Consider the following 9,168-nt stretch of genomic DNA (forward strand, 5'->3'; position numbering starts at 1 on the left):
GATCATGACCTGAGCTGAAGTCGGACGCTCAACCGTCTGAGCCAGCCAGGCGCCCCATTTTGCTCACCAATCTTTATTGTTCCTCAGATTGCCTTCCTGGGATCATTTAATTTCTTCCTGAAATATATCTTCTAGAAGTTCCTTAAGTTCTGTTGGTAGAAACGCTTCGTTTTTGTTGATCTGAATAGTGCTGTGCTTTCATCCCTGAGAGACTAAGTATACAATTCTAGGTAGACAATTATTTTCTCTCATCACATTAAGGCGATTATTTCATTAATGATATTATTTCATGCTCTTCTTATCATCACTGCTCCTGTTATTGTCATTGAACAATCAGGAGTTGGCATCACTGTCATTACATGGTAGATTATAGGACTTTCCTACTTCTAAAATCATTTCTTGTGCTGGCGTGTTCTGCAGTTTCAGCAGAATGGATCTCAGTTTTTACGTCTTTATCCTACTTGGGGATTCATTGCATTTCCTGAGGATTCTTATCTTTCATCAATTCTGGAATGTTCTCAATCATTATTTCACAATTGCCTTGCTCATACTCACATTATAATCACCTAACAGAAGTGACAAGCTTATGATGGACGTTCTCACTCTTTTCCATTTCTTTATCTCTCTGGGATGCCTTTTGGGTTGTTTTCTTCAAATCTCTCTTTCAGTTCACAAACTTCTCTTCAGCTGTATCTAATTTGGTGCTTAACCCTTCCAACGAGCTATACATTTAAAACAGATCTGCCTTTGGGACGCATGGCTGGCTCAGTCAGTAGAGTATGTGAGTTTGAGCCCCATGTTGGGTGCAGGGATAACTTAAAAAAATAAAATATTAAAACAAACAACCCCCCCCCCCCCCAAACAAGATCTTCCTCTGTACTGGACTTCTCTGCTTATTTCCTTATGGGTTTTGTGGTCATTGATTATGAGTTCATATTCATTTGGAAGACTACCTGGCCTCTTTGGGTTGATAGTGAGTTCTTCCAGAGAGGTCAGGTGTTTGTTTCAGCCAAATACCATAGGTACTATCAACACAGGCCCATTTTAAACTAAAGCGTCCAGCCTGTGGGATTTTGGACCATGCAAACATTGTGGCCATGTGATGGCCATTTGAGTAAAATGCATTACCTCTCCATCCAGAGCCAAGGCAGAGAGACAACTTTTCTTGTTGCCTATCGCAGCAGGGCAGATTTTCTTTTTCTTCAGTTTATCCTTCCCTTAAAGAGATATTCCTTCTTGGGTCCCAACCTGATGTTCCAATTTGGCTCTCATCTTGCCTGGACCCATAGATGTCCCTATGGCTTGTAGCAGCATCATTGTTTACCTACCTCCAGAGACGATTTTCAAAATACTCATCAGTATAGCACACATGCTAACTCATCAGAACCGATGCAGACTATGTCTGTTCAAAGTTTCTAATAATTTTTTTAAGTTTATTTCTTTGAGAGAGAGAGAGAGCACACGTGAGCAGGGGAGGGTCAGAGAAAGAGGGAAAGAGAATCCCAAGCAGGCTCCACACTGTCAGCGCAGAGATCAACGTGGGGCTCAATCCCACCAACCATGAGATCACAACCGGAGCAGAAATCAAGAGCCAGATGCTTAAGAGACTGAGCCACCCAGGGGCCCCATCTGTACAAAACTTCTGAACATCAACTCTAACTTCCTAGGCTTGTGTTTCTGCTTCTCCCTAGCCTCAGATGATTTTCCTGACTTTTTCACAAGCTTATCTATGTTTTGAAAAGGGTGCTTTTCAATATTTCTCTTAGTTTTTTAATATAAATTGTAGCTGCTCTATTTGAAGAGTCTACAACATTGCTAAAAATAAAGTCTAAGTAAGAAATGCATTAGGCTCATAAAACAGAACATCCAGAGTTAAGTTATGACTGTAGCTTAATGTCATATGAGACCTAGGCTCTTTCCATCTTTTCACTTTGCCAGCCTTAGCATTTGCTTTTTACATCATAGGCACATGATTGGGACTGAACTTCCAACCTTAAGATCTGCTAAGAGACAGGAAGAAAATAAAAGTGGCAAAGCACTTAAGGGGCATACTTAACTAAAAGTCCTAGTGGATTTTGTTTAAAAAAAAAAAAAAAAAAAAGTACTACGTGCCAGAAGCTGGTCACATGACTATGGCTAGTTTAACCACTGGCTAACAATGAGAATGAGATTACCATTAATAGTTTGGACTGATTATGAGTCATTCCTTCTAGCAGGGGTGAAGATCTACCTCCCAGAGATCAAAAGATTTCCTCTGGTACCTGAACAAAATGAGCCTTTTTCCTGAGGGTTGGGGAGGGTACCCAGCTCAGCGCCTGCCACACAGAGGGAACTGTTCCATTCGTTGTAGATTTACTGAGCATCCACTACGTGACAAAGGCATTGTGGAGGCAAAAAAGATTTGATACGATCTCTGCTAGGTAACATGAGAGAGAGAAAGTTTGTAAAGGGTTTAGGACTTGGAATCAGCTTCCTAACTCACAGTAGTGGCCTCACTCATCGTCCGTGAAGCAGATTAACCTGCTACTAGTTACACTGCGTAGTCGCTGGCTACAAGGGCGCCCTCTCCTGACGCCCCGCCCCAAAAGCGAGTCCCGCATGCGCACACCGCCTTCTCTCTGACGCACCCCCGGAAGCACTGGCAGTCCCGGGGCGGAACCGGGAAGCATTTCCGGGGGCGGGAGGCGCAGGCTGAGTCGGTCGCGGCGGCGACGGCTTGAACGGGCCTGAAGCCGGTGGCGGAAAGTGTCCCGCGGGTGGGTTATGCGAGTGCGGAGCCCTTAGCAGGTACTGCGGAGTTGAGACAGCAGGTAGCGAAGGGGAGGGGGGAGGCCAGAGAGGTTTAAGGGCTTCTCTGCAGGACCCGGCGCGCGCGCCCCCGGCCGGCAGGCCCATTCCGCCGACCGGGATGCTTTAGCCGCGCTCGGGCGGTTGGAGTCCCGGAGCCCCGGGCCGCCTCCAGCCAGTCCGGTGCGCCGACCGCGACACCAAGGCCCCCGAGGCAGCGTCTCGCCCAAGGTCACCCCGCGGTGGCGGACCTTGGCGGGCCAGAGCGCTTGGAGATCCCGCTCGGGTTCGTCCGCTGGCCTTTCGGGGGCGCCGTGTGGGTGCGGCGCGGCGGCCTCGGGTTCGAGCCAAAGCCAGGAGAAAGGTTGTGCCCAGACTTTGCTAGTATCTGTCTCTGTTTACTTCTAAGTAGTGTTTCCCCTCGCTTGCGGTCTCTGTCACCTGTTGTCACCTGCCCTTTTTGCATCTCAACTGGGCCCCTGTCAACTTTGTGTTTCTTTCCAGTTTGTCTCTCTCGAGCCCGTCTCTATCTGGACCCTGTCTTTATTTCTGCCTCCACCTTGCTTATGTGGTTTTTCACCCTGTGTTTCCCTCTCAGCCCTTCCTCTCATTCATGGCCTGCCCGTCAGCTCTGCTCTTTGGCCGTCCGTGTTGGTGCCAGTTTTGTGTCTTTCTCTCTTGTTTGTTGCCTCTCCTAACTGGGTTTGTCTGGGCGGGGCAGGGCAGGCCTGCCCGGACCTCTGAGCCATGCAAGGTGACTCATGACCCTGTGAAGCTTCTTGCCCTGGTGACATTCTCAGTGACTAGACTGCAGTCTGGCCTCAACTCTGACAGGTGTCGCCCAACCTAAGTGTCCGGTGCAGAAGCAGGCAGACCAGAGACCATCTCAGGGCCAGCGTACCTTGATAAATCCTTGCCTTTTCCTACCCATGGCATTTTAGGCCTGCACAGCTCCTGAATTCCCTTCGATCCCTCCACGTACCCCAGGATGGCCTCCACAGCTCCCAGGAGCCTCCTCTTTGAATTACAGCTGCTTAACTAGGCCTGTCTACAGGCTAAGGAAGGGTCCGTCTGAGATCTTGTGTCCCTGGGGGCTCATGGAACAGTAGCAGGATTTCTAGGAGAGCTGTATGCTTAGTGCAGAAATTGTGTCAGTATGTACAGTTAGATTATAAGAAACCTAATAATTTGGTTCATTCTTTGCTTTACTAAGGTACTCCCTGGAGAAATAAGCCAGACCCAGAAGAACAAATACTGTATGAGTCCACTTATACTTTGTCCAAAATAGGCAAATTCATAGAGGCAGACAGAAGGTAGAATGCAGTTTACCAGGAGCTGGTAGAGGAGGGAATGGAGAGTTATTGTTTAAGGGATACAGAGGTTTAGTTTGGGATGATGAAAAGGTTCTGGAAATGGATAGTGGTGATGGTTGCGCACAACATCGTGAATGTGTTTAATTCTACTAATTGGACACTTTAAAATAGCAAATTTTATACTAAGTATATTTCATCACAGTACAGGGAGGAAAAAACCCTTGCTCATTGGAGAAGCTCGGTACTAGCCAGCTCTTTGAAAATGTGCTTTTAAAAATTTATTTTGTAGCTCTTAGGAACATTAAGTTGTTTGTTGATGCCTGCTCTTGTCAGAGCTAATGTCCTTAGAAAAGGACTTCGGTCAAAATAATTCAGTTAAAATCTTCCCTCAAGTTTTTTACTTGAGGCAGATTACCACTCTAGCTCTCCTCCCTCCATAATCCTCGGATTCAGTGCAGGAATCTGCATAAATAGGGAATTTCAGGAAGACTTTACTTTTCACATGAAGAAAACCGTTAGGGTTGGAAAAACAGCCCTGTTATGATAACACAAAATTATGTGTCATTTCCTGTGTCTTTTCTGATGGGGGGGGGGGGCTTTGTATTATGTTCTTATTTAAGCTATTTTGTCTGCTATGGTAGTTTATCAGGCTTTCTTGTGAGATGTAGCAGCTGAATTACTACTGTATAGAATCCTAGGATACCATGGATTGAGGAGAAAACACCGCCAATTAAGCTATGGCATGTGCTTTTGTAATCACTTAGGCTTATGAAAATTCTTTTTGAAAACATTTTTAGATTTATTTAGACATTTTTACATGATACCATTCTAATGCCTAAATTTTAAAAAATAAGTGAAATAAATTGGTGAAAGTGTTAAACTTTTAACATTCATACTCTTGAATACTTGTAAGTTCAGAGATGGGTCCATACTTTCCCACAGTGTCCTTTGTGCCATCAGAAACATTGATGAGGGTCTCAGGCAGTGACAAGTATTAAAATTTCCACTTGACCATCACATCCTGATTGCAGAAATTTTGAAATATGCCTCTTAAAATCCGTTGAATGTGCTGTGTATTATTTTCATGAACTTTTCCTTTTTACTTTATCTACACTTATGGTTGGAAAGATTTTTGTCTTATTTGCAACATGTCGAGAAGACTTTCCTTTTTTATTTTGTTTTGTTTTGTTTTGTTGGTATGTAGCTAATCATTATCCTAAAACCCAGTGCTGTGTCTGCCTTCTGTTTTTCTCGATTTGAGCTTCTTACCCCAGTGCTAATGAATATGAGAGTGCATTTAAAACCATTTCCTTGGCTATATTGTAACGTAATGGCAGGATGACCGATAAGTGGGGTTTGTGGTTAGAACAATACCTTCTCTTTTGAATCTCAGAGAGTTTGCTACAATGGAGTATTTGCTTTTGGCTTTTTTTTTTTAAGTAAAACATTCAGCTGTGTCTTAAAATTAAAGGGAGACAAGATTCAAAGTCCATAAAGTAGGTAGCTTATTTTTAAAAAATCCTAAAATAGATTTTAACTAAGTTCTTTGGCTAAAGTGTTCCAATTAGGAGAACCTATAGGGGTGCTGATTGGCAATGGTCTGAAGACTGAAAACACTTTTCCAAAGGATATTTTAATTTTGTAAAATTACATAGACACTGATCCATGTTGGTTTTCTATTTTTAACCAAAGTACCATGGTAATGTAAGACGGTTATTAAAACTGGGTGAGAGATTTAGGGGTGTACAGAACTCTCGGCATTTATGTAACTTTTCTGTAAATCTAAAATTATTTCAAAATTAAGTCCATTTTAAGTACAAGGCAGAAGCTAAGATAGTACAGACTAGAAGTTAATATAACCCAAGATACCAGTTTTCTTTCTGCTGCTCAGAAATAAATACTACACATGTAGTATTTATTAGCAAGGCACATGTATATGCTGAATGTCATCTCTTTTACATTTTCAACGTGATTTTTTTCTTTCAGAAGTCAGTGTGATTCTAATTTGAAGCAAAACTGAGAAATGGGTTCCTCTTCCTCATTCATCCATACTGCTTTGTGATGGCCATGGCATAAGGGGCTTTTTTCCAGGATAACACCTTTGCATTAGGTAGGTAAGCTATAAACTTTCTAAAAATACAGGTTTTTAAAATTATTTACTAAAATGGTTTATTTTTCAGCAAAAATGAAGACGTATTTGTGTTTAATTGTTCTAGACCATAGGTTCTCATACTTCTGAGCAGGAACTGTTGCACATTTTAAGGCCAGTCCCTGCTCTACATTGTACCAGTACAGCATCTCACTTCAGAGAAACTTCTCAGGGACTTTTTTTTTTAACTTAGAAAAATATTAGATTTAAATTAAACTTTAAAAAAAATTTTTTTAATGTTTGTCTATTTTTGAGGAAAAGAGAGACAGAATGCAAGCGGGGGAGGGGCAGAGAGAGAGGGAGGCACAGAATCCAAAGCAGGCTCCACTCTTTGGGCACAGAGCCCGATGCATTGCTCAAACCCATGAAATCCAAGATCATGACGCAGGCCGAAGTCTGATGCTTAACCGACTGAGCCACCCAGGCACCCCTAAATTAAACTTTAAATCTGAATTCTGACCTACCACTTTTGAGATATATAACCTTGGGCAAGTCTTTTAACCTTCCAGAGTTTAGTTTACTCATCTTTTTTTTTTTTTTTTTTTTTTTTAAGATTTAATTTCTTAAATTTTTTTATTTTGAGAGAATGAACTTGTGCATGAGTCAGTTGGGGAGGGGCAGAGAGAGAGAGAGAGAGAGAGAGAGAGAGAGACAGAATCCCAAACAGGCTCCATGCTGTCAGCACAGAGCCCGACACAAGGCTTGCTCCCACGAACCATGAGATCATGACCTGAGCCAAATTAAGAGCCAGATGCTTAACCTGACTGAGCCACCCAGACACTCCTGAGATTTATTTTATTTTTTCATTTTATTTATTAGAGAGAGAGAGCATGAGAAGGGAAGGGCCCAGAGAGAGAATCCCAAGCAGGCTCCACGCTCAGCTCAGAGCCCAGGGTGGGGCTCGATCCCGTGACCTCAGGATCACAGTCTGAGCCTGAGCCAAAATCAAGAGTTGGATGCTCAACTAACTGAGCCATCTAGGCACCCCAAGATTTGATTTTTTTTTTTTTTTTTTTAACTAATCTCTACACCCAGCACGGGGTTCAAACTCATGAACCTGAGATCAAGAATCACATGCTCTTCCAGCTGAGCCAGCCAGGTGCCCCTAGTTCACTCATCTTTAAAATAAGTGTAATGATTCAGGAGTATCGCAGTTGCAAGACCCAGGTTTACATAGCTTGCCCTTTGAACTGCAAAGCATCTGGCTAATATAAAGAAAGAACTTTGGTAGGCATGGGGTTTTGGTATTTTTGTGTATTTGTGCCAATCTTTAGGTTTACTGAAGTAGTATTTACTGTGTTTAAACGTGCTCTCTACAGTAAGTATGCAAATTACCTTTATGGTCTAATTAAGAAATCTTTGGAGGGCTTTAAGACCAATGGGTCTGCTTCCCTATTGTTATCTGTGTTTTAAGATATGTAATTGTGTTTAAATAATGCGTAAAATTTGATACGCTGTTCTTTAGTTGTATAAGAAATACATTAAACTCATCAAAATTGAAAGAGATCGCGGAGGTCATCTAGAGTTTGGTGATTTCTTCAATATTTTCCCATTGTCTTCTGCTTTTAAAAAAGCCTGCGTGGCTCAGTTGGTTAAGCATCCGACTTTGGCTCAGGTCAAAGATCTCACAGTTTGCGAGTTCAAGCCCAGCGTCAGGCTCAGTGCTGACAGCTCAGAGCCTGGAGCCTGCTTCTGATTCTGTGTCTCCCTCGCTCTCTGCCCCTCCCCCACTTGCACTCTGTCTCCCTGTCTCTCTCAAAAATAAATGAACATTAAAAAAAAAAAAAAAAAAAAAAGCCAGAGAGCATCCATGAACTATGGAGGGAATGAACTGAGATAGGTGTGTATGTTTTAGAACTGTTACTATTAGTTTAAAAAAAAAAAAAAAACAAAACAAAACACTGTGTGTAAGATGACAAATAAAATTGCAGTACCTTATTAAGTCTGAGGATGGTGAATAATTTGCTCTGGGGTTTAGGAATGCATCATATGTTATAGACGATTTCAGTTGTTTATTTGTGAAAGTAGTATTCACCTTTACTTTCCACACTATCATCACAGGTTATATTAGGCCTGAGCAAGTGTTTTGAATTTAATTCCAACTTCACCACTTACTAGTTAAGCAAGTAGTTTAGCCTCTTTGTCTGTATCCTACTCTTCTTTTTTTTTAATGTTTATTTTTGAGAGAGTGCATGCGCGTGCAAGAGAGGGGCAGAGAGAGAGGGGAACAGGATCTGAAGCAGGCTCTGCGCTGACAGCAGAGAGCCCGATGTGGGGCTTGAACTCACAAACTGTGAGGTCATGATCTGAGCCATAGTTGGATCTGAGCTTAACCTACTGAGACACCCAGGCACCCTGTGTCTATTTCCTATTCGGTACAGTAAGATAAAAACTACCTATCCAGTGGATCGTTATGAGGATTGATGAGATAGAATACATACAGTCCTTTTGCACAGACTCTGGTACAAAGCACACATTTAATAAATAGTAGATGCTGTTATTATTCCTACTAATTACAACATTTTCCTAGTTATCCAGTTTGGAAACTTCAGAGTCGGTATAGGTAACTAGTTTACCTTGCATTACTTTATTTCTTAAACAGCTTTACTGAAACATGATTCATGTACAATTAAAAGTTTTTTAGTAGGGGCACCTGGGTGGATCAGTCTGTTGAGCGTACGACTTCTGCTCAGGTCATGATCTTGTGGTTTGTGGGTTCGAGCCTTGCATTGGGCCTTGTGCTGTCCATGCAGAGCCTGCTTCAGATCCTCTGTCTCCCTCCCTCTCTGCCCATTCCCCACTCTCTCCCTCTCTCAAAAATAAATGAACGTCAAAAAAAAGTTTTTTAGTGCATTCAGTGGGTTGTATAAACCCATTCTAAAATTAGATTGTGGGACATCTAATTTTAGAATTTTCATC

The 9,168-nt window shown here is 42.3% G+C and overlaps 1 protein-coding gene across 4 annotated transcripts in view; it reads left to right on the forward strand.

The window, feature by feature from the left end:
- The first annotated feature begins 2,689 nt into the window (after positions 1-2,689).
- ZBTB43 (zinc finger and BTB domain containing 43) overlaps positions 2,690-9,168 on the forward strand; it is a 22,341-nt gene continuing 15,862 nt past the window's right edge. Inside the window, exons 1-2 of one of the 4 annotated variants that reach the window (XM_042914096.1) lie at positions 2,690-2,810; positions 6,087-6,210. The gene's annotated coding sequence lies outside the window, so the exon portion shown is untranslated. The other 3 variants (XM_042914094.1, XM_042914097.1, XM_042914095.1) reach the window with 3 other exon arrangements.

The sequence above is a fragment of the Panthera leo genome, chromosome D4 (genome assembly GCF_018350215.1).
Source record: "Panthera leo isolate Ple1 chromosome D4, P.leo_Ple1_pat1.1, whole genome shotgun sequence".
Taxonomy (NCBI): Eukaryota; Metazoa; Chordata; class Mammalia; order Carnivora; family Felidae; genus Panthera; species Panthera leo.